This window comes from Stenella coeruleoalba, assembly GCF_951394435.1.
Source record: "Stenella coeruleoalba genome assembly, chromosome: 18".
Lineage (NCBI taxonomy): Eukaryota > Metazoa > Chordata > Mammalia > Artiodactyla > Delphinidae > Stenella > Stenella coeruleoalba.
In genome coordinates, this window is record NC_137164.1 from 10378775 (window position 1) to 10404557 (window position 25783).

The 25783-nt window shown below is 43.4% G+C and overlaps 2 protein-coding genes across 7 annotated transcripts in view; one reads left to right on the top strand and one right to left on the bottom strand.

Annotated features, from left to right (window-relative positions):
• RFC3 (replication factor C subunit 3) overlaps nt 1-25783 on the top strand; it is a 731429-nt gene that overhangs the window by 665998 nt on the left and 39648 nt on the right. The gene's annotated exons all lie outside the window — the stretch shown is intronic.
• Nucleotides 1-25783, bottom strand: part of LOC307176463 (uncharacterized protein) — a 496599-nt gene that overhangs the window by 11777 nt on the left and 459039 nt on the right. For 4 of the 6 annotated variants that reach the window (XR_013824769.1, XR_013824770.1, XR_013824771.1 and 1 more), the window contains one exon: nt 17252-18587. The exons of 1 other annotated variant lie outside the window; for it this stretch is intronic. The gene's annotated coding sequence lies outside the window, so the exon portion shown is untranslated. Of the gene's footprint in view, nt 1-1660; nt 2562-17251; nt 18588-25783 lie in introns of those variants that run through there. One more of the 6 variants, XR_013824768.1, reaches the window with a different exon arrangement.

Genomic DNA, 25783 nt, shown 5'->3' on the forward strand with positions numbered 1-25783 from the left:
TACAAACTTGCCCGTTCTGCACCCTCCAGAGTTTTCATCCATGCAGTGTTGGCATCAGTCAGAGTAGGTGAGGCAAAATGAATGCATAAGTATTTGACTTGTTTATGATGGTTATGACCAAATCATAGAAAGATGCACATCATCTCTTCTCAAGAGGTGTGTGTACACTCAGACTCAGCCCAACTCCTGTACGAAAAACCCAAAGTCCCCTTCTTTAAGATCTGCTGCTTTGTCACCCAAACTCCTCCAAAATCTGTCTCTCAACCTTCTCCCAATTTTGAAGCAAATATGACTACACATTATTCCCCTTTGATTATTATTTATTTTTCACTTGCAAGTGTAAAATTACGACCACGATGTGGAGCCAATCATGTGAAGATAGGGGAAGTGTTTCTCAGAGGAAGAAGCAGCAAGTTCAAAGCTCTGAAGCAGAAATGAGTCGGGCTTGTTCAAGGTAGAGAAAACAGGCCAGTATATGTGGGATTTGGAGGGTGAGGGAGTCAGTGACAGGGCGTCGGGGTGGGAGAGGCAGGCAGCAGTAGATCAAGCAGACAAGTTAAGATATGGGGATTTCTTCTAGGAGCAATACAAAGCCCTGGGAGATTTAAGCAGTGAGGTGACTTGACTAGTTTTCCAATTCACTCTTACTATTGAGTCTTCCTAAGGGGGCGAGAGCGAAAGCATGGAACCAGTCAGGAGACTGTTTCCATATTCTCAGCTGAAGATGATGATGTTTAGCCTGAGGTTATGGCAATGGACTTTAAACAGATGGAAGGACTAGAGATCTATTAAAGAGAGATATTAAAAGCACATTTCCAACAAGTGTGATGCATTTAAGGAATGGAAAGGCCAGTGTCCCTGGGAACTGAGCCAGGAGAAGAGGGATGGGAGGGTGAGGTCTGAGCAGTAAGCAGAGATCCTATCAAAGACACCACGTTAGGAAACGGTGCTGTCACGTTTGGCAGAATCTGCTGTCAAATTAGATGTGGGAGGGCAAAGGGAAAGAGATTAACCAAAGATGGCTCATTTCCAGGTCTGTGGCCAGAACAGCTCAGTAGCTGCTGATACCACTTACTGAGAAGAGGAAGCCCTGGTGAAGAGTAGATCTGGGGAGGTGGAATCCAGAGTTCTGTTTTAGACGTGATAAGACAGGAATAGTAAGTGCCTTGTATGGTTGTTGGACCACCTGGACGGCCAGAGGCATATACAGCACTTTACCAATGAGTCTTGTATGTGGTAAGAACTCAAAAAGCTTTGATTCGGGCTTTCCTGGTGGCACAGTGGTTGGGAGTCTGCCTGCCGATACAGGGGACACGGGTTCGTGCCCAGGTCCGGGAAGATCCCACATGCCGCAGAGCGGCTGGGCCCGTGAGCCATGGCCGCTGAGTCTGAGCGTCCAGAGCCTGTGCTCCGCAACGGGAGAGGCCACAGCAGTGAGAGGCCCGCGTACCGCAAAAAAAAAAAAAAAAAAAAAAAAAAGCTTTGATTGTTACTTTCATTGTCAACATTACTATTCATATAACTGTCTCCGTCAACTAAAAAGCTTACTAAAAGGCAGCCCCATTTTTCCATGACCTCACTATCCATCATTTACAGGCAACAACAGTGAAAGATGCCTTTTGCAGAAAATGTCAGTTGGTTTCTCTCCCTTCTGCACATGCAATCATTATTTTGTGAATGGATAGGAAGTGGAGCAGAGGTAAACGAAATTTACAAAGCGCCTCTGTGTCTGATTTCTTTCTTTCTTTTTTTTTTTTTCATGAAGATTAAGGGTTTTCCACAGATGGATTACATTCTTTCCATCATTAGTTAAGCCCATCTTAGTGGAAGTTCTACTTAGGAAAATATCTGAGAAAGGCAGACCACTTTGACTATGCAGAGAGCTTTACTTCATATAAAAGCAGAGTATCTGTTTGAAAGGAATTAGAGATGGAAGAACTGGGAATTTCCTGCCTCTGTCCTCATCTGCCCTCACACCAGCCCCTCCCCCTGCCAGCTGATAAACAGTCACCCTCTTGACACATCTATATGCCGGGAAGGGAGCAGCAACATAGAAAATAATTGCCACACACAACACATAATTTTCATTTGCCCTCAGGACATAAAATGCACCAGGACACCTTCTGTGAGTTGGCTGAGGGGAAGCAATGATTTAGATCCTCACTCTTTATTAACATCCCTGAAGCAGAAAGCAAAATAGATAACCAGTCCAACGGACATTACTTCCGCACAACGTGCCTCTGAAAATAAAAGCTGCAAAGGACAAACATGTCTTGAATGTGGTGCTGGATTTGTCTGGGCGGTGGGTAGACAGATGTGGATGTACTTGGCCATTCTTACCAGGAGCCAGGAAGGAAGCATAGGCTGCGGGGAAATGTCACTGCAACTTTCTTAATGCCAGTGGCTCGTCAGAATGCCTGGGTGCCGCATGCGACATCTCAGATGTTCCTCTGGCTGACGGTCAGTTCCCGGAGTCACCAGATGAATTCTTCAGGCTGATTCTGATTCATCCAAAATCTTGGGTCTTCATATGGTTCACACTGGCTGGCTGATTGTCTGCCCTGCAAGAAGCTTAATTTATCATTTTTAATTGACAAGGAAATGTAAGAAGGGCTGGGAGTCATCGAAAATGCTACTAGGGACAGGTCTGTTCCCCAAAAGGGCATTTGGCTCTTAAGGAAGCACAGATAAGGCAGGTATTTGGGAATGTTTGTTGCTTTTTGTGGTTGTGCCTCATTTCCCACATCACCTGTACATCATGCAAAGTGACATTTTCTCTGGTAATTACGCATTTTCTTTCAGCAGCAGAGGAAATGGTCTGTGGAAGGCACATGATTGGCAGCCCATGAGGTAGTCTTTTCAGGAAGCTTAAACGAGGACTCCCAGAGTCCACATTTTTTCCCTAAAAGTTATATGTTTTCCTTTTCAGAGGATAATGCATATCCGAAGTACAAGGTTCTAAAGTCGAATCTTAAAAGCTCCAAAGCACAAGTATTGAGCGTGTCAAAGTAGCCATCAGCAAAAGAAAACAGGCTGCAATCCATCCACAATGCTCTGCACATCTCGGCAACACTAGGACCATAAGGGGGCAGGGATTTGCATATTTAATATATTGATATATGATCTGAATACGCACATGAGAACAGACTCCAAGATGTAAGGTTAGGTGCAGTGTGACAAGGTGGACCGTAAGCACAGAAAGTACATTAAGAAATCATTGTTCCTCTCTCTTTTTTTAATTAGAAAAATGTTATTCATATTAAGGTGGTAACCTGAGTTAAGCCTTTTTTCAGGGAGCCAACTGTGCCAATCCTCTTAATTAGAGTCACATGAATCCTGTGTGAAGAAATCTACAGAGTGCCTGCTTATGCACTGTTCAGCTGAGAGGACTGTATTATGTATGCTTCAGTGTCCTGAACTGCAGCTTTACTTAAGGCTGTAAATAGTTTGATGCTCATATCGCTTTTAAGAAAGGAAAGAAAAAGACCAAATAGGCCTCCTGCCGTGGTCCCTCCCAAAGATTTGTGAACACGACTCTCCTTAAGAGTTCCAAATCTTTATCCCAGGTCCTCCTTTTCAAGGTGGAATCTGTGACAGCAAGTGGCACCAGGAATCAAACAAAAGCGAGATCTCCCTGGCCAATGACGGTCACTCTTCAGGCTGCAATTCAGAACCTGGATGCATGAAAGGAAATCACATAATTTCAGAATCTCGCAGGTATTGAATATTGCAAATTTCTCAAAGATCTTTTAGTCCACAGAGCCACTGCCAAAGTAAACAGAGGCAAAGGGTGTGCCCCCTATGGGAGCATTTGTACCCTCCTGGGCTCTGCTCATTGTAAACTATGGCCCAATGAGGGTCCTATATTAACCCTATTATCGAGGGGAATAGGGAGGCAGGACCCGACATCCCTGCCCCTGTGCACCAGCACTATTGCCCAGGGATGCAAGGTGACAGGGAGCTGTGTGTTGTTTTATAACCAAAGCCACATATTTCTCTGCCATGTCTTTACTCTGTGCTTTTTATGAACCCCACAGATCCTGTCACACGCACTTAGTAGAAGAGGGATTAGCAAACTAGAGCCGACACACTCAGTTCCAGAACCAGAGGAACTTTTACAGATTCCTCCAGTCCATCTGTCTCCGTTTAGGAAGGGTGTGGAATGCACCTGCATTGTTTTTTTTTTTTTTAACATCTTTATTGGAGTATAACTGCTTTACAATGGTGTGTTAGTTTCAGCTTTATAACCAAGTGAATCAGCTATACATATACATATATCCCCATATCTCCTCCCACATATCCCCATATCTCCCTCCCACCCTCCCTGTCTCATCCTCTAGGTGGTCACAAAGCACGGAGCTGATCTCCCTTTGCTATGTGGCTACTTCCCACATTTGGTACTGTATATATGTCCATGCCACTCTCTCACTTCGTCCTGGCTTACACTTCCCCCTCCCTGTGTCCTCAAGTCCATTCTCTATGTCTGCGTCTCTATTCCTGTCCTGCCCCTAGATTCTTCAGAACAATTTTTTTTTTTTTTTTAGATTTCATATATATGTGTTAGCAGACGGTATTTCTATTTCTCTCTCTGACTTACTTCACTCTGTATGACAGACTCTAGGTCCATCCACTTCACTACAAATAACTCAACTTCGTTTCTTTTTATGGCTGAGTAATATTCCATTGTATACATGTGCCACATCTTTATCCATTCATCTGTCGCATTGTTTTCTTTTTTTTTTTACATCTTTATTGGAGTATAATTGCTTTACAATGGTGTGTTAGTTTCTGCTTTATAACAAAGTGAATCAGCTATACATATACATATGCTCCCATATCTCTTCCCTCTTAAGTCTCCCTCCCTCCCACCCTCCCTATCCCACCCCTCCAGGCGGTCACAAAGCACTGAGCTGATCTCCCTGTGCTATGCGGCTGCTTCCCACTAGCTGTCTGCCTTACGTTTGGTAGTGTATATATGTCCATGCCTCTCTCTCGCTTTATCACAGCTTACCCTTCCCCCTCCCCATATCCTCAAGTCCATTCTCTAGTAGGTCTGTGTCTTTATTCCTGTCTTACCCCTAGGTTCTTCATGACATTTTTCTTAAATTCCATATATATGTGTTAGCATATGGTATTTGTCTTTCTCTTTCTGACTTACTTCACTCTGTATGACAGACTCTAGGTCTATCCACCTCATTACAAATAGCTCTATTTCGTTTCTTTTTATGGCTGAGTAATATTCCATTGTATATATGTGCCACATCTTCTTTATCCATTCATCGGATGATGGACACTTATGCTGTTTCCATCGCTGGGCTACTGTAAATAGAGCTGCAATAAACATTTTGGTACATGACTCTTTTTGAATTATGGTTTTTTCAGGGTATATGCCCAGTAGTGGGATTGCTAGGTCGTATGGTAGTTCCATTTGTAGTTTTTTAAGGAACCTCCATACTGTTCTCCACAGTGGCTGTATCAATTTACATTCCCACCAACAGTGCAAGAGGGTTCCCTTTTCTCCACACTCTCTCCAGCATTTATTGTTTCTAGATTTTTTGTTGATGGCCATTCTGACTGGTGTGAGATGATATCTCATTGTAGTTTTGATTTGCATTTCTCTAATGATTAATGAAGTTGAGTATTCTTTCATGTGTTTGTTGGCAGTCTGTATATCTTTGGAGAAATGTCTATTTAGGTCTTCTGCCCATTTTTGGATAGGGTTGTTTGTTTTCTTGTTATTGAGCTGCATGAGCTGCTTATAAATTTTGGAGATTAATCCTTTGTCAGTTGCTTCATTTGCAAATATTTTCTCCCACTCTGAGGGTTGTCTTTTGGTCTTGTTTATGGTTTCCTTTGCTGTGCAAAAGCTTTTAAGTTTCATTAGGTCCCATTTGTTTATTTTTATTTCCATTTCTCTGGGAGGTGGGTCAGAAAGGATCTTGCTGTGATTTATGTCATAGAGTGTTCTGCCTATGTTTTCCTCTAAGAGTTTGATAGTTTCTGGCCTTACATTTAGGTCTTTAATCCATTTTGAGCTTATTTTTGTGTATGGTGTTAGGGAGTGATCTAATCTCATACTTTTACATGTACCTGTCCAGTTTTCTCAGCACCACTTACGGAAGAGGTTGTCCTTTCTCCACTGTACATTCCTGCCTCCTCATCAAAGATAAGGTGACCATATGTGTGTGGGTTTATCTCTGGGATTTCTATCCTGTTCCATTGATCTGTCTTTCTGTTTTTATGCCAGTACCATACTGTCTTGATTACTGTAGCTTTGTAGTATAGTCTGAAGTCAGGGAGCCTGATTCCTCCAGCTCCGTTTTTCATTCTCAAGATTGCTTTGGCTATTTGGGGGTCTTTTGTGTTTCCATACAACTTGTGAAATTTTTTGTTCTACTTCTGTGAAAAATACCTGTGGTAGTTTGATAGGGATTGCATTGAATCTGTAGATTGCTTTGGGTAGTAGATTCGTTTTCACAATGTTGATTCTTCCAATCCAAGAACATGGTATATCTCTCCATCTATTTGTATCATCTTTAATTTCTTTCACCAGTGTCTTATAATTTTCTGCATACAGGTCTTTTGTCTCCTTAGGTAGGTTTATCCCTAGATATTTTATTCTTTTTGTTGCAATGGTAAATAGGAGTGTTTTCTTGATTTCACTTTCAGATTTTTCATCATTAGTGTATAGGAATGCCAGAGATTTCTGTGCATTAATTTTGTATCCTGCTACTTTACCAAATTCATTGATTAGCTCTAGTAGTTTTCTGGTAGTATCTTTAGGATTCTCTAATAGTATCATGTCATCTGCAAACAGTGACAGCTTTACTTCTTCCTTTCTGATTTGGATTCATTTTATTTCCTTTTCTTCTCTGATTGCTGTGGCTAAAACTTCCAAAACTATGTTGAATAAGATTGGTGAGAGTGGGCAACCTTGTCTTGTTCCTGATCTTAGTGGAAATGCTTTCAGTTTTTCACCATTGAGGACGATGTTGGCTCTGGGTTTGTCATATATGGCCTTTATTATGTTGAGGAAAGTTCCCTCTATGCCTGCTTTCTGCAGGGTTTTTATCATAAATGGGTGTTGAATTTTGTCGAAAGCTTTTTCTGCATCTATTGAGATGATCATATGGTTTTTCTCCTTCAGTTTTTTAATATGGTTTATCACATTGATTGTTTTGCGTATATTGAAGAATCGTTGCATTCCTGGAATAAACCCCACTTGATCATGGTGTATGATCCTTTTAATGTGCTGTTGGATTCTGTTTGCTTGTATTTTGTTGAGGATTTTTGCATCTATGTTCATCAGTGATATTGTCCTGTAGTTTTCTTTCTTTGTGACATCCTTGTCTGGTTTTGGTTTCAAGGTGATGGTGGCCTCATAGAATGAGTTTGGGAGTGTTCCTCTCTCTGCTATATTTTGGAAGAGGTTGAGAAGGATAGGTGTTATCTCTTCTCTAAATGTTTGATAGAATTTGCCTGTGAAGCCATCTGGTCCTGGGCTTTTGTTTGTTGGAAGATTTTTAATCACAGTTTGAATTTCAGTGCTTGTGATTGGTCTGTTCATATTTTCTGTTTCTTCCTGATTCAGTCTGGGCAGGTTGTGCATTTCTAAGAATTTGTCCATTTCTTCCAGGTTGTCCATTTTATTGGCATAGAGTTGCTTGTAGTAATCTCTCATGATCTTTTGTATTTCTGCAGCGTTAGTTGTTACTTCTCCTTTTTCATTTCTAATTCTATTGATTTGAGTCTTCTCCCTTTTTTTCTTGATGAGTCTGGCTAATGGCTTAAGAATTTTGTTTATTTTCTCAAAGAACCAGCTTTTAGTTTTATTGATCTTTGCTATCGTTTCCTTCATTTCTTTTTCATTTATTTCTGATCTGATCTTTATGATTTCTTTCCTTCTGCTAGCTTTGGGGTTTTTTTGTTCTTCTTTCTCTATTTGGTTTAGGTGCAAGGTTAGGTTGTTTATTCGAGATGTTTCCTGTTTCTTAAGGTAGGATTGTATTGCTGTATACTTCCCTCTTAGAACTGCTTTTGCTTCATCCCACAGATTTTGGGTCGTCGTGTCTCCATTGTCATTTGTTTCTAGGTATTTTTTTATTTCCTCTTTGATTTCTTCAGTGATCACTTTGTTATTAAGTAGTGTATTGTTTAGCCTCCATGTGTTTGTATTTTTAACAGATCTTTTTCTGTAATTGATATCTAGTCTAATAGCATTGTGTTTGGAAAAGGTACTTGAAACAATTTCAATTTTCTTAAATTTACCAAGGCTTGACTTGTGACCCAAGATATGATCTATCCTGGAGAATGTTCCATGAGCACTTGAGAAAAATGTGTATTCTGTTGTTTTTGGATGGAATGTCCTGTAAATATCAATTAAGTCCATCTTGTTTAATGTATCATTTAAACCTTGTGTTTCCTTATTTATTTTCATTTTGGATGATCTGTCCATTGGTGTAAGTGGGGTGTTAAAGTCCCCTACTATGAATGTGTTACTGTTGATTTCCCCTTTTATGGCCGTTAGTATTTGCCTTATGTATTGAGGTGCTCCTATGTTGGGTGCATAAATATTTACAATTGTTAGTTCTTCTTCTTGGATCGATCCCTTCATCATTATGTAGTGTCCTTCTTTGTCTCTTGTAATAGTCTTTATTTTAAAGTCTATTTTGTCTGATATGAGAATTGCTACTCCAGCTTCCTTTTGGTTTCCATTTGCATGAAATACCTTTTTCCATCCCCTTACTTTCAGTCTGTATGTGTCTCTAGGTCTGAAGTGGGTCTCTTGTAGACAGCAAATATATGGGTCTTGTTTTTGTATCTATTCAGCCAATCTGTGTCTTTTGGTGGGAGCATTTAGTCCATTGACATTTAAGGTAATTATCGATATGTATGTTCCTATTCCCATTTTCTTAATTGTTTTGGGTTCGTTATTGTAGGTCCTTTCCTTCTCTTGTGTTTCTTGCCTAGAGATAAGTTCTTTTAGCGGTTGTTGTAGAGGTGGTTTGGTGGTTCTGAACTCTCTCAGCTTTTGCTTGTCTGTAAAGGTTTTAATTTCTCCATCAAATCTGAATGAGATCCTTGCTGGGTAGAGTAATCTTGGTTGCAGGTTTTTCTCCTTCATCACTTTAAATATGTCCTGCCACTCCCTTCTGGCTTGCAGAGTTTCTGCTGAAAGATCAGCTGTTAACCTTATGGGGATTTCCCTTGTGTGTTATTTGTTGTTTTTCCTTTGCTGCTTTTAATATGTTTTCTTTGTATTTAATTTTTGACAGTTTGATTAATATGTGTCTTGGCATATTTCTCTTGGATTTATCCTGTATGGGACTCTCTGTGCTTCCTGGACTGGATTAACTATTTCCTTTCCCATATTAGGGAAGTTTACAACTATAATCTCTTCAAATATTTTCTCAGTCCCTTTCTGTTTCTCTTCTTCTTCTGGAACCCCTATAATTCAAATGTTGGTGCGTTTAATGTTGTCCCAGAGGTCTCTGAGACTGTCCTCAGTTCTTTTCATTCTTTTTTCTTTATTCTGCTCTGGAGTAGTTATTTCCACTATTTTATCTTCCAGGTCACTTATCCGTTCTTCTGCCTCAGTTATTCTGCTATTGATCCCTTCTAGAGTAGTTTTAATTTCATGTATTGCGTTGTTCATCATTGCTTGTTTCCTCTTCAGTTCTTCTAGGTCCTTGTTAAATGTTTCTTGCATTTTCTCTATTCTACTTCCAAGATTTTGGATCATCTTTACTATCATTATTCTGAATTCTTTTTCAGGTAGACTGCCTATTTCCTCTTCATTTGTTAGGTCTGGTGCATTTTTATCTTGCTCCTTTATCTGCTGTGTGTTTTTCTGTCTTCTCATTTTGCTTATTTTACTGTGTTTGGGGTCTCCTTTTCGCAGGCTGCAGGTTCGTAGTTACCGTTGTTTTTGGTGTCTGTCCCCAGTGGCTAAGGTTGGTTCAGTGGGTTGTGTAGGCTTCCTGGTGGAGGGGCCTAGTGCCTGTGTTCTAGTGGGTGAGGCTGGATCTTGTCTTTCTGGTGGGCAGGTCCACGTCTGGTGGTGTGTTTTGGGGTGTCTGTGGCCTTATTATGATTTTAGGCAGCCTCTCTGCTAATGGGTGGGGTTGTGTTCCTGTCTTGCTAGTTGTTTGCATAGGATATCCAGCACTGTAGCTTGCTGGTCGTTGACTGAAGCTGGGTGCTGGTTTGAGGTGGAGATCTCTGGGAGATTTTCGCTGTTTGGTATTATGTGGAGCTGGGAGGTCTCTTGTGGACCAGTGTCCTGAAGTTGGCTCTCCCACCTCAGAGGCACAGCACTGACTCCTGACTGCAGCACCAAGAGCCTTTCATCCACACGGCTCAGAATAAAAGGGAGAGAAAGTAGAAAGAAAGAATTAGTTGAAGTAGAAAGAAAGAAAGAAAGAAAAAGAAAGAAAGGAAGGAAGAAAGAAGATAAAGTAAAATAAAATAAAGTTATTAAAATAAAAAATTATTATTAAGAAAAAAATTTAAAAAAAAAGGAAGTATAGAACCCTAGGACAAATGGTAGAAGCAAAGCTATACAGACAAAATCTCACACAGAAGCGTACACATACACACTCACAAAAAGAGGAAAAGGAGAAAAAGCATAAATCTTGCTCTCAAAGTCCACCTCCTTAATTTGGGATGATTCGTTGTCTATTCAGGTATTCCACAGATGCAGGGTACATCAAGTTGATTGGGGAGCTTTAATCCACTGCTCCTGAGGCTGCAGGGAGAGATTTCCCTTTCTGTTCTTTGTTCGCACAGCTTCCAAGGTTCAGCTTTGGGTTTGGCCCCGCGCTGCGTGTAGGTCGCCTCTGGGCGTCTGTTCTTTGCTCAGACAGGACGGGGTTAAAGGAGCAGCTGATTCGGGTCTCTGGCTCACTCAGGCCGTGGGGCAGGGAGGGGCACGAAGTGCAGGGCAAGCCTGCGGCGGCAGAGGCCAGCGTGACGTTGCACCAGCCTGAGACGCACTGTGCCTTCTCCCGGGGGAGTTGTCCCTGGATCCCGGGACCCTGGCAGTGGTGGGCTGCACAGGCTCCCCGGAAGGGGGGTGTGGATAGTAACTTGTGCTCACAGGCTTCTTGGTGGCGGCAGCAGCAGCCTTAGCGTCTCATGCCAGTCTCTGGTGTCCACGCTGATATCCACGGCCTGCGACAGTCTCTGGAGCTCCTTTAAGCAGCGCTCTTAATCCCCTCTCCTTGCGCACCAGGAAACAAAGCGGGAAGAAAAAGCCTCTTGCCTCTTCATCAGGTCCAGACTTTTCCCCCGACTCCCTCCCGGGTAGCCGTGGTGCACTAACCCCCTGCAGGCTGTGTTCACGCTGCCAACCCCAGTCCTCTCCCGGTGCTCTGACCAAAGGTGGAGCCTCAACTCCCAGCCCCGCCCACCCCGGCAGTTGAGCTGACAAGCCTCTCGGGCTGATGAGTGCCGGTCGGCCCTGATCCTCTGTGCGGAAATCTGTCCGCTTTGCCCTCCGCATCCCTGTACTGTGCTCTCCTCCGCGGCCCCGCAGCATTCCCCCTGAGCCACCCGCAGTCACCGCCCGCAAAGGGGCTTCGTAGTGTGTGGAAACCTTTCCTCCTTCACAGCTCCCTCCCACTGGTACAGGTCCCGTCCCTATCCTTTTGTCTCTGTTTATTCTTTTTTCTTTTGCCGTACCCAGGTACGTGGGGAGTTTCTTGCCTTTTGGGAGGTCTGAGGTCTTCTGCCAGCGTTCAGTAGGTGTTCTGTAGGAGCTGTTCCACGTGTACTGTCGCATTGTTTTCTTAAAGAAGGGAGAGTAGTTCTGGCATATAGCTGGTGGATTTTAAGCCATGCAATCACTGTTTTCAGTGGGAAGAACTCACAAAGTTCTTCTCTGAGACACTGAAGGTGACCAGTATTAATGTCAGTTTCAACTGGATGATCTCTGTGAAGAGTCCTTTCTGGAATGGAGTTGTATCATGCCACCAAGATGTGGAGTAACCAGTTTCAGAGGAGAACGTATCCTGAATCAGTTTCTGGACATTTTTCGGGGGTGTTGTAAGAGAACTTAAAGGGAATTATGTACTTAACTTAGTGGCTTTGACCTCCAACTTCCTAGAATTGAGGGAATTTCTCCACTTAAATCATCTGGCATCAGCAAAATGGGGAGTCTTAATGAAACTGGTGGAGATACTGGCTTTAAATGACTGAACTAAAGTGTCACTTTCAAAAGTGAATGTTTGAAATCCATATGGCATTTGTAGCTGTTCATGTCTCTGCTGAAAATGAGAGTAAAAACAGGATCACATTTGCAGACCAACAGGGGGCAGACGGGAGCCAGCTGCCGGGGGAGAGACAACCTGTCTGCCAGTTGGAGTGGCGGAAGGAGGCAACCAGCCCTGCCGTAGATTCTATTCTAGGCAAGCTGACAGACCATGCCAGCGAGGTGCCACCACGCCTCACTGCATCGCACAGACCATCAGGGTAAACCTGAAACTCTGTCAGGAGAGGGACCACACTCTTCCAGGAAGCCTGAAGGAACACACAGGAACACACAGCATTCTTCCTCCCTGGGTCCCTACTGCTATGACTAAGGAGAAGAGGAAGACAGAGTGATGTGGGGAGCTTATTCCAGAAGCTACATCTGAAATGGTGTCAGGGGTATTGCTATGAAGCCTTATTGAGGCTGTCGAGTATCCACGTATAGTCTTAGAAGGGTAAGGTTGGGGAGGCCTTTATGTACAGACCAAGCTGCCTGGCTTAGAACCTTCTGTAAGGAGGGCCCTAAACTTTGCAGAACACACCAACAAGCCACGGGCCCCCTTGTGTTAAATATTCTCCTACTCTCGATTGCACGGCCATGCAAAGACCTAGAAGTCACTACCAAACCGTAACAGGAAGGTCCAAGAACATGCAATATTATTCTTCCTCTTTCCTCTCCAGCCCTAATCCTAAACTGAAGATTATTTTTCTGTTCCTTGAAGGAGTGAAAAGCATTAAACCAGGAAGCCTCTGCCTGCTACACCTTTCACTCTTGCACAAGTCAAACTTTTGAGTGTCTGTAGCTAGTGAGGTAGATCTGGGGGCCTGGACCTTTAATTAAAAGATCAGACTTAGGGGTGTGTGTGACAAGACACATAGCAATTCTGGAAACTCTGGGTATGGAAGGAACCCCTGAGAAATGAGAGCAGAACAACTTGACCCTTGTGTCCGTGTGTGCTCACTGGGACCTTTAGAGCCCCCGTGCCTCCTTGGACAAGATTGCCAGAGAGTAGCCCGTGGCCAGGACTGAGGGATGTGAGGAAGTGGCCCAGGAGGCGTGTGTGTCCTAGAGCAGCGTGGATGGTTTTTACCCAGCAGAACAGGCTGTGCCCTGGAAGGCCTAGGAAGGTTCCTCCTTGAATTGGGTGGGGAAACATGAAACATAGGTGAGCTGTACTCTACAAAGTCAGACGTGGTTTCATTGCACTCACTGGTTACCAATGTGATTCATTTGTCTAAGCCACTGGATATCTGTGTCCACAAAATGGAGGGCATCCGGCCAAGTGTGGGAATGTTCTGATGAAGTTTGGAATTTGTGTGCAACATTTTCCATGCTCGGCTGAATTGCTGGTAGAAAGCAAAATGCTGCCTCTTGAAAAACACCCCAGAAAGAAGCACAGGATACATTTTCCCGGGATTGCTGGTGACTAAGCAGTTTACCTTGCCTAGTATCATGGCTAGAAAGATAAAGAGAGGACATTGCATAAGTTGTATTAGCACCTTGCTTTTGAATTGCTTTTTTATTTGAACTCTTCCAGAGCCTCTTTTTCTACCTTCTTATTGTGCATTTACAACTTCCTAGTGAGAAGGCAAGACTGGTATTACATAACTTCCAATGGAGGAAAATCATACATAAATAGGTTAGATGTCTTGCTTTAGGATCCCATTACTCCAGTTTACCTGTATATCAGGGAATCCTGGCCAGAAACTGGGATAATTTTAAATAAAGGGAATTATTACAAAGGCATGGGCAAGGATTAGGGAAATCCCTGGGGGGTACTACAAGAGGCTGGGGCTGGGAAAGGCAATTGCTCTTACCATCCCGAGTCATGAAGGGGCAAGTACAGGTAGAAAAGACCTAAGAGGACCCTGACAGGAGGGTGAACTCAGTCAAGGGATGCAGCCTGCCCAGAGCAAGCCTATGTGGCAGAGCCCGGGGTAATAAATACCTAACCCGTCTCTTCCCCACACCCCCTCTGGCCCCTGCTTATGTCCTGACCCTCCTCCCCAACCACTGGCCAAACCCACCTGAAAGCCAGACGGCAAGGAAGCCTATTAGTGGAATCCAAAGAGTGGTGCCTTCAGGGAGCAATTCTGGGAAGGGAGGCTCTACAAAACGTGGTCTACAGAGTCAGCCTCAGAGAAAGCCAAGGCTTCTGGTTGCTAGTTCCAAGACCCCTCAGTGCCTCATCTTTCACTGTCATTTCCCACATAAGTAAGGACACGCATATTATCACCAGGGTTATAACCACCCTTGCTGGTGACTGACTGCATTCCTAGGTGTAAACCTGACAAGCGTGGGCTTTTGCTTTGAATTCAATGCAATTCAGAAAGTGTACTTGTGTGCTGTAGTGAGCTACACACCGGGTACATTCTTATGAGAGATGCATCAATTAATACAACGCTGCCCTTTCTTACTGTTCTCCAAAGCACTTTTTATGTCTGGCCTCATCCCTAACACAGGCACACACAGGCGCGCACACACACACACACACACACTCAACAGTTCACATAGGAAGATGAGAATGAAGCACAGCTTGTGTTTCTGGCTCGGATGCCACTAAGTTAATTTTAGTTGGAAAACTCCTTGACAGACTTCCAGGAAAATACCACCCTAAACAGCAGAGCTCCTGCTAACATCTGCCTGCTGTTTGCTCAGTGACACCCAATGCCAGTCTCTAAGTCTGGATCCTCAAACTTCCTCTGAAATTAGTCACCTTGATGAGACTCATGATGACATAAAAGCAGCTGTTACTAAAAGGAACTGCTACATGCTTGGTGGTGATGGTAGTTGGGGAACAAGTAAATGGAAGTATGGATGGATGGCTGGATGACTGAATGGCTGGCTGGGTGGGTGAATGGATGGTGTCAGCTGGAAGATGGAAGAATTAATGAGGGGGGGATCTACCTAACTCTCCCCTCACTATTCTTGGTGACAATAAACCTGAGATGCCTCTAAATCCTGAGGTAAAGTAGTCTCTGCCTGAAACCACTGCATTCAGAGCTGGGGTATATTGTAGAATATATTTTAGAGAGACAGATGATGGATAGATAGATAATAGAGAGATAGATGATAGATTAGGTAGATAGATAGATAGATAGACAAACAAAGCCTGAATTAAGAACTCTGGAGTCCGAGTCTTGGATTTGAATTGTGAGCCAACCTCTTACAAGCTGTGGAACTTCTCGGTGCCTCTGCCTGTCCCTCCCTGTGCTCCTCTGCCTATGACACAGGGATGCAGTGGCAGTGACAATTGCCTTAGGGCATCACAGGGGTGAAGATCACCCCATAACCCCCAAGTCGTAGCCCTCTATGAAAATCAACCTTTTCACTGGAAACTGAAACCACTTTTGGCCTCTTTCTCAGGAAAAACTATTGAAGTAGGAATTGAACTCAAATTTATCTATGACCAGATTTGTTAGAAAATAAAATAACATTTAAAATAATTCTATCATTTACGATAGAAAGATTATGAATGATGCAACCCTGAGGGAGAGGAAAGAGCCTGAGTGCCCTGGAATCCTGAGGAGACAGAACACAGGGCAGAGGAGGGGGAAGACGCGGGAAGGAGAGCGGCCGGGAAGCTGATAACACCTCTTCTCGGTGGTGATCACTGATTTCAGTCACATTTTGGCCCAAGCGCACTATCCACTGATAGAAACAGGGCAGAATCATCTGCGCCAAGTGATCTGAGGAATTCTAAGAATGTGCACCTGCTCACGCCACCCTGGCCCCAAATATCTTTGAGCTCAGGGCTGCCTTCCAGGACCCCTGAGGTTAGAGATGTTATGGTCACAGCTCCTACGCCCACCACCCTCCCTGCCCCGGGCTGGTCTTGCCTCTCCTGGCCCGTAGAGAGCCCCTTCCATTTGTCCGGGTGACTATACCTATTAGGCAGCTCTTCTCTGGACTGCTTGGAGGCGGCCTGGAAGCAGACCCTCCTGACCCCAGTCTCCCCCAGCCTCCTGCCCTTCCTTGTGAAACATCAACACAGGATGATTTGTGTGAAGCATATCTGAGGACATGTTGGGCTGCCCTTCTCACTAAAACCTGGTTGCAAATTCACTTGCCAGGTTTGCTTCAGGAAATGAACTGGGATGGCAGGGTGGTGAGAAGCGAGAGAAGCTGGGGAGAGGCAGAGTAAGGCAAGCCATGGAAAGGGGTGAGAGGAGGCAGCAGGCTGGCCAGGGCCCTGGGAACACCTTTCCCCTCGAATCCAAGGAGAAAATGGTCTCATCCAGCTCGGGCAGACTCTGGCTAAGCACCGGAAACCCCGCCGCCAATATCTGCTGAATTGACTTGGATTGAACTGACCTGCATCATCATTCCAGGCACCACACCAGAAATTACTTCAGTTTAGTTATGTTTTGTTTTGTAATGTTTTAGGAAACAAGCTATATGCAGCCTGAGAACATATTGGTTTCTTTGCTTTCTGCTCTGAAGCCCAGAGATGTCACCCCAGATCTGGAAGTCCGACATCACAGGACCGGCTGGCTCTCTCTGGCGCTGGAGCAGGTTTTTCTAAAGCAGGGTCATTTGCTGCCAGCTTGGGGTCTGGGCATGGACACCAGGACTTGGGAATGTGACTAATAATCAGCAGACAGTCTGCTTGTCAGGTGATTCTCTACTCATCTTGGGATGAAGCTGAGGAGGGAGGTGTGAGAGCAACCGAGGAAAGGGGGTGTGAGCAGGCCTGGGGCTCTTCCACGTGACGCTGCCCCCTGCCATCTGCTCTCAGAGCCCTGAGCTGTGCCAGCCACAGGGCGCTGGGACCCCGCGCTAGGTCACAGGAGCAGCGCTGTCTAGGTTATTTCCATCCCCCCCCCACTACCACCACTTATCCTGACCCGCTTTTCTGGACTCAGCTGGGAGGGGTGCAGAGTGTCAGAGAAACTCTGGGCTCACACCCCCACTGGAACCTCTGGGTGCTTTCAGAGTGCCCTGAGAGGCAGACAGCCCCGGAGCCCCCTGCCCCTTCCTCCACCTCAAGCCTTCTTTAGCAAAGTTTTCTACATCAGTGATGCTCAAACTCTCCTCAGTGGATCAGCAGCCTCAGCATCACCTGAGAGCTTGAAAGAAACATAGGAGCTCAGACCCCATCCAGATCCACTAAACCAGAATGTGCATTTTACAAGATCCCAAGTGATTCATATGCTTGTTACGCTGGAGAAGCATCAACTGCAGACGATCTCCTGAAATAAACAGGACAAGTCCCGGTCACAGGATTTGAAGGAGACCAGGAATAGAAACCCACCCCAAGCCTTTCTCAAAATTTCTTTCTCACTCATGTTGAAATGTCACAGTTCATCCTTTTAGACCTTCATCTTTTGTCTAAGCTGTGCCATTTTTATTAAAATTCAAACACTGCCTGGAAGAGAATGGGTCCCTTACTTCTTAGTCAAAACATTACGAAATTTTGAACGGGCTCGCGTTATGTGCCCCACATAGCACAGGATGCTAGGGGTTAACGAGTTTAGTGCAAATGAATTACTTTTCCTCAGAGACAAGAGAGCTGGGCATTCAGAGGACAGCAGGCTTCTCTCTGGCAGGAAGAATTATTCAAGGGACAGAAGAAAGAGCTCTCCTAAGACAAGCCTACCCTTCTGTTCTGTCTTCATGTGACCCAACTTGCCTCTAGGAGCTCATCAAGTCCTTGAGTTGATGCTTCCATTTCCATTCAGAGCCATCCTTTGTCATTTCAACTTAATGGAAAAACCCAATGGCATTTTGAAGACAAAATGTCCAGGTGCATATTTATTTTTAGAAGGAAATGGACCACAACACATCCATACTGCAAAAAAGAAGCAAGACACAGCTCTGCGTCCTGAAGCAGAAAGCGGTACCTCAAGGGTGGAAAGACTGAACTTGCTGATGAATGGGCAGCTCCCCCTCTTACAGAGTCTCTCCCAAGAGCCGCACAGTATCCACTGAGTGTCCAGGAAGTGCAGAGTTAGTGCCAATACCAAAGGCACTGGAGGGAAGAGTAAAAGCTCTCCTCGAGCTTTCTGACTTGGTTTGGGTAACTGTGAACAATTAGCAGCTATTTCAATTTCTAGAACACATGGGATACATGATGATTTGTTTGCATTTTCTTTTTATTTCATCAGTCACTGAACAAGGTCATCTTTTATGAGGTGGAATTGTCTCTTTGACCTAATAACAGCAATAATCACAGTCACCAAGGGCTTGCTCTGTGCCAGGTCCTATTATAAGTGCTTTACAAGTTGAGAGTCAAGTTTTCCATGGCTCACTCACATTGCTGTGTGTCCTGCCAGCAGAGACACTGACTGCCTTTGTCCCGGATGATCTTTTTCAAGATGTCTGTCTAGAAAAACAGCTTTGGGAGATAAAGAAGATAGATAAGTGTCTCCCTCCAGAGCAAGGAGCAGACTTACTGTCCAATATGATAAACATTATGTCCCTTTCTGAAGCAAAGGACAAGCATGCTGCTGCCCATCCTGAAGGATTCAGGCTCCCTAAGCTCAGAGTTCTGCAACGCAGCCACTGTGTGCGTGCAGGTGTCACCTGGCCCTCTTTGTGTCGCCCTGTGGGAACTGGGGCACAAGAGAATGTGCTACTCTGGCTACTATTTTTGCTGCAAGTCAGAAAGTCCCTTGTCTCTGACCCAGGGGTCTCATGTCTTCTGCCAGCATCCATGAAACTTAACTTTGGCAGGATAACTCATTAGATTGTGAGCACAGTAGAATCTCAGACTCTTCCCCGTTTTTGACAGAAGTAATATCTCATTTAATCCTCTGAACAACTTTGGGAGGGTACTATTATTTCCACCATTTTATAAATAAGGAAACTAACTTAGTGTATATTCTCCTAGGTCATACATAATCACAGTTGTTACTACTAAACCATACTGACATGCTCAGTCCTAAGACTGAAATTCCTGACTGAGAGAGACTTTACTTTCCAGGAACTGCTGTCTTTCTATACCTTCTTTTTAAATACTGCAAATACTGCTGAGAATTATACTAAGTTGATTTCTACCCCTAACAGTGTATATGAATTAGACATAGTCTAAGAAGTAGAATGCTAAAAGGGGACAGAGGGATACAGAGAAGAGATATGGAAGACATACTTTTGCTTCCCTCCCTATTTTTGACTAGGGCTGGCCCAGTAAATGCCCAGTTCTCTCCGTCACAGAGAGAATAAAGAGCAGCAGAATTCCATACACATGGTTCCCCTGCAGGTTTACAGGGGTCAGTGCATGTCTGAGGAGGGAAAACATCTACTTCTCTCCTAGGGCTGCTCTGCTCTTGGCCATTCCACTGGCATGTTTCATGAATGATGACCTATCACTTCATCTGTGACACCTAGTGGCCACAATCCCCTGAGGTGTTGGCATAAATGGGGATCTGCCAGGAAGACATACAATTGGCCACTACTATTTGTTGTCTGAAATAGACTGGATAGTTCAATGCTCGCCTAAGACTCAGTACAGGGGCACTTCTACACAGATGTAGGTAGGCAAGGCATAATGGGGGGCTTAAATATATACTATGTCTCTCATTTGCATAATCACAGGGCTGAAGGTGAAGGGGGTGTGAGGCCTACATTCACTTACTCATTTGATGAGCATTTACAAGTTCCTTGGTATGGAGTTCAACAGGGCATCCAGAGACGAATGAAATATAGGCATTTATCCCACCTAAAAGTTTACAATTTAATCCAAAACTAACACAAATAAACAATAAAACATCGCAGACTAGGGAACAGATCGCATAAAAGTAGACAAATCAAGCCCTGTCGGAACCCAGATCAGGGAGTAGTTGCACCAGGCTGGGGAGCAAGATCTGGGTCTTCCTTAGAGGATGGATAGGGTTTTCACAGACAAGGATGAGGAAGGAGGCAGAGAGTTCTATGTTGAGGAGATAATGTAGGCAAGTGATGGGGACCTGATCGTGGAGGGAAAGCAAGTAGCCCAAACTGGCCAGAGCATAAAGTACAGAAAACTAATTAGGGACAGATGAGGCTGGAAAGAAGGTTGGGGTCAGATGGAGAACTGTGAATGCCAACTGGAGGATTCAAAGCTTTATTCCAGGGGGATCCAGAAACCATTGACCATAGGTTGGCCAGGGGTGGAACATAATCAGATGTTAGAGAGACTTAAGGCACATATGTAGCAAAGATTCTCGTCTATAAAACCAAATCTTAGGGAGAGACCTCAGGTCAGACATCAACAAAACAAAGAATTATTATTTGCTAAACAGAAGGAGAGGAGTTACTCTTTTGAGGTGAGGGTGACGGTGACTTCAGTTTTGGGGGTCATTCACTTAGAATTTACCCATTCCCTTACTGGTTCAGTTTCAAACAACACTAACCATAATCTGTTATATTCTTATGTGGGTTTTTGGCTCCTTCACAGAAGAATTAATAGCTCTTCAATTAACTACCATGTAACATTCTGCCGAGCACAAGGTAGGTGCTCAATAAATATTTTAATAAATTACATTGGATGAAACATAAAAATATATCTCCAGTAAGTCAAGACCAGATGCATCTAATGTCTGTAACAGGTATAAAAAGTTAGCAAAAACATTCAGTCTGTTCCTGATTGAATGTCTTTATCCAGAGCTAATTATTTGAATAGTCTGGTGATAAATGCAAATATATCTTTTTCTGGCAAATATATGTGGCTTTTAAAATTACTACATTTAATACCAGAAAACCAAGCTTACTTAACACTTCCATGTGCCTGAGACTTCAATGTCAGACATATGACCTATAAACAGACAATAATTAACCTAGTCACACAAACTGTAGTAAACAGAACTAAATTAAAACAATCTGATCATTTTTTCTCCCTGCTGTTACACATTTTAGTTTGCATTTTTTTTTATCAAGAGTACATACCTATATGTGTGTACACAGACCTCCAGAAATAGATATGCAGTATGATTGTAAAGAACCCAAGGGAAGTTGTTAAGTCATAAACAAGACTGTGAATCTGTAGAATTCATCCTGTTGATTAACTGAGAATCATCAAGAGTTGCGTGCCTTTGAATGCTGAAACTTGCGTCAGTAAAATAGTGAAACTGTTCAGTCGTTGCAGACAGGTAGAAAATGTGATTCCTAAAGTAGTGTCTGTTGAAATTTTAAATAGTTTAATGAACTTAAAAGAGAGCAAAGATTCATTCTCATGAGCATTAAAGTTATCCTATCTACTGTGGAGATTTAATTAATGACCTATTTGATTGCCCCAAACTTTTAAAATTGATGTTTTCACCGCTGTTTTCAGTGCCTGCTGACCTTGTCACCTGCAGCAGGCAGACTCCCGAGGGTGCACCACCCGACAGCCTGCCCCAACAAGCCAGGCCCCACCCAAGGGCTCACAGCAAGGCTAGTAAAGACTGGGAAAGGACAGACGTGTCTAAACACCTTGTGGTGTAGTTTGGAGGGTGGTGAAATCTCTGAATAGGCTGTGCTTTACTTTGTGGGTGAACATTCCCGACAGCCGCATAGAGGAAGGGGAAATGTCAGGCCCCCTAAATAATAATTGGCCAGAATCCTCCTTGTACCAGCCGGGTGAGAGTCAGGATGGTCAGCAGGTGGGCTTTTGAGCCAGAAAAATCTGGGTTTGCTTACCAGTGGTGTGCCCGTGAATAAGGAATCCCACCTCCCTGCATCTCAATTTGCCATCTGTGAAATGGGGAGAATGCAGAAGCATATGGGAAGGGTCTTGTTCTGGGGTACAAACACCTTCAGATCTCGGTGTTAAAGCATTACAGAGAACACAGCTTGGATGTGCATATTTATAGTGGCAGCAAGTCATTGCCATAACCTGAATTATGATGGAAGAATTTCACCTGATTAATGCAGAGGGTCTGCAACTTGGTTTTCTCCGTTAACTATTTGCTGAGCACCACCCTTCTATTTGCTGCCTTCTGAAAATATTTAACGGAAGGAGACAAAGGGAAGATCGGGAAAGGAGAGGAAACTGGGGGAAGGAAAGGTACAAACTGTAAAAACCTGCTTGTCTTCCTGCATAAACTTCATTTACTCTTCTTCCAAAGGATGAAGGTACATCAGTTATGTGGATTAGAAATGTCCTAAACAGGCATGTACAGTAATTTGAACATTTTATATTAACACTTATTCATGCAGTTCTTTACAGATGAATTGACAGATCCTTTAAAATCTAGATGAGTAAAGCTTAATGCTTTTTCTTGAAGTAGCTATCATTTGGATAGATCTATGCTTAAGTGAAAAAGGACTTTTTCAATAATGTTCATTCCATCATTTCAACATTTTAATTGTATATTTATTTTATATTTCCTAGAATAAATGAATTTATCAATAAAATGTATTCAAAGAGTACGCTTCACCTGAGCACAACATAAGAATTTTGATAAACCACCATATCTTTGGGGTATATTAAATGAAGAGATGCACAAGAGAACTTTTAGAAGTCTGATCTCCTCTATAATTGGACTTGATAGAACTGCTTTCCTTGAGAAGCTCAATAAACAGAACCACTCCCTGCTGGTGTTCTGTGGCTCCTTAGAAACACAGTGTGTGTGTGTGTTGTGGGGAGAGGAGGTCTCCAGAGCAAGAAATGAAAAGACATTGCTTTAGCACTCAGCAAAACAACAGAGCCCCAGGCAGCCATGCACTGATCCTTGGCAGTGAGAAGCTGAATGAGGACCAACTTTAAATACCACTTTTAATATCACTGAACTGTACCACTAAAAATGGTTGACACGGTAAATTTTATGTTACGTATCTTTAACCACGATAAAAAAATGAAAAGAAAAAGAAAACAGGCCTCACACAGTTATGTGGTTGGAAAAGGGGGGAGTATTTTAATACCTTTTCAGATAACTATGGATATCCAGTCCACTGAACCAAAACTCAACAAGTGGTTTCTTAAAAGTTAGCTGCAAATGTAGAGTCTGAAACCTTGTCAGTAAAGTTTTGGTATCCTGGGCAATCTTAAATTGCTCACAAAGGACAGAATAAAGCTGTGTTCTCCAAGATGGTACCACTAGCCACATATGTATGGCTTTTGAGCACTTGAAACATGGCTTAGGGAGACTGAAGAATTTTATTTTAATTTATTTAAATTTGACTTTAAAAAATTTAAACTTGATTCAGTTATTGGAAAAATTTTCAGTATGTTTGGACCAACTTGGATATGATCGCCTATTCTTTCAACTGTAACTGTTGTGAAACCTAAATACAGGTCACGGTATTCGCGGTGAAAATGTAGTGCTCCGATTGAGATGTGCTCTAACTATAAAATGCACACTGAATTTTAAAGACTTAGAATAAAAGAATAAAAAAAATCTCATTGGGCTTCCCTGGTGGCGCAGTGGTTGAGAGTCCGCCTGCCGATGCAGGGGACATGGGTTCGTGTCCCGGTCCAGGAAGATCCCACATGCCGCGGAGCAGCTGGGCCCGTGAGCCATGACCGCTGAGCCTGCGCGTCCGGAGCCTGTGCTCCGCAACGGGAGAGGCCGCAACAGCGAGAGGCCCGCGTACCGCAAAAAAAAAAAAAAAAAAAAATCTCATTTGAGTATATTTCATATTGAGTATATGTTAAAATAATAACACTTGGGACACACTGAGTTAAATAAAATATATTATTCAAATTGAAAAAAAAAATCTCTGTAAAGGAACAACTGAAGGATACCTGATTCAGGTGATTCTTTTTCTTTTTTTTTTTGTGGTACGCGGGCCTCTCACTGTTGTTGCCTCTCCCGTTGCGGAGCAACAGGCTCCGGACGCGCAGGCTCAGCGGCCATGGCTCATGGGCGCAGCCGCTCCGCAGCATGTGGGATGTTCCCGGACTGGGACATGAACCCGTGTCCCCTGCATCGGCAGGCAGACTCTCAACCACTGCGCCACCAGGGAGGACCCAGGTGATTCTTAATTGAAGTAAGGCATCACCCCAGAGGTCTCTAGTTTGTACTCTGCCCAGAAAAAGAAAGAAATGAGAATTGTTTCCATTGGAAAAATGAATCATTAGAGGATGCATAGATAATTGGGTATAGGTGTCTACATCTCAAGAAAACACTAGCTATGATCACTCACTCCACAGAAGTGTGAGGGGTAGTAATAATAGCACTGAAAGGAAGTTGTTCATTTTCAAAGTACTCTGCATATGTTAACACGTTTTGCATTGTTACAATATTATAATACAGAACCACAGTCTGCATTTCATGGATGAGAAATATTAAAGTAATAAAAGAGCCCCTGCCATACATGTATAATATACATATATATAATGTATGTATATATGTGTATGTGTGTATTGACAATATATATATCTATAGATTGTCAGCGCCTCAATGAAAGCTCAGAAGTTTCTCCTTCTGGTTTCCTGTTTGTTTGTTAAATCTACTTAAGTACGGTTTTGCTAATAATTTGGCAATTATTAGATAAATCTGAACAATCTGGGTAGTCAAACTGATTTTTTACATCACAACAAACATTCTAGAGCCTGAGTGATCTGCATTTCTGCCATTTATTTTTAAAAAATTGGGGTTTCTAGATGTTTATTTACTTAATCCAGTGTGGACAGAAATCTTTGTGCATATGTATAAGGCTGTTTTCATCAAAGCTGCTGTTTCCAATGGAACCACAGGCAGCCAAAGCCAAATGATCAAATTACTCACACGGAAATCATAAATGAAATCCATAGATGATTTGCAAACCTCATTTCAGCCAATGGGTTTAGCTCTTTTCCTCGGCAGATCTCTCCTGAAAGCTGCTAACAGGCTGATTGGAATTTCATATCCTCTCCACTCTCTGGTGGAAGCGCTAATTAGCGATGAAAATGACTAGAGCACAGTGCACAGGGGGAGGAGGAGAAGCAAGGGAAGCAAAGGCACTGAAAACCCTCCAGCTTCAAAATCGCACCCTGAATAATCAGCGATTGACAGAAACTCCTCACACAGTGCTTTCTCCACACTCAAGCAAACGGGGCTAAGACTGTGAAACCTCCGTGTCACGCATACACTTGTTCTGAAATTGCTCGACAGACTATATGAGGTTAGATCAAAGCCTGATTTGCCATCACAGCCAGTCAGATTTCCCTGGTAGTATTAGCTATCTTTAAAACATGTTTCCATGGCAACTAGTTTAAAAACATATTTGACTGTAGAGGCTCTTCCGTTACGAGTGCCAGAAAAACCCAAGTGACCTTTTCTTTTCAGAGCTCTTTTCCACCAGGAGAGCGACTCTGAGGCCAGCGAGGGTGAGGGGAAGGGCCCCTTCAGTGGAGTACCCAGGGGCCTGGGTCCACACCCTTCCAGGTTGCGGGGACGTTAGCTGGTTGGATTTGCCAGGGTCACCGCTTCTTTCCATGAGACAAACCTCCTCCTGTGCTTCTCTTCCTGAGCTCCTCTGAACCCAGCTCTGCTGCTGGACATTCTTCCTCCAGGTCCCCTCTAATTTTTCTCCAGCTCTGCTCTAGATGCTAAGGCTAGTCAGAATATGATGGTTGCAGAAGTGAGAGACAAAACCCTGTTTGCTCTATGAAAAAGAAAAGAGGAATGAATACTCAGGTCTCCTTTGTTT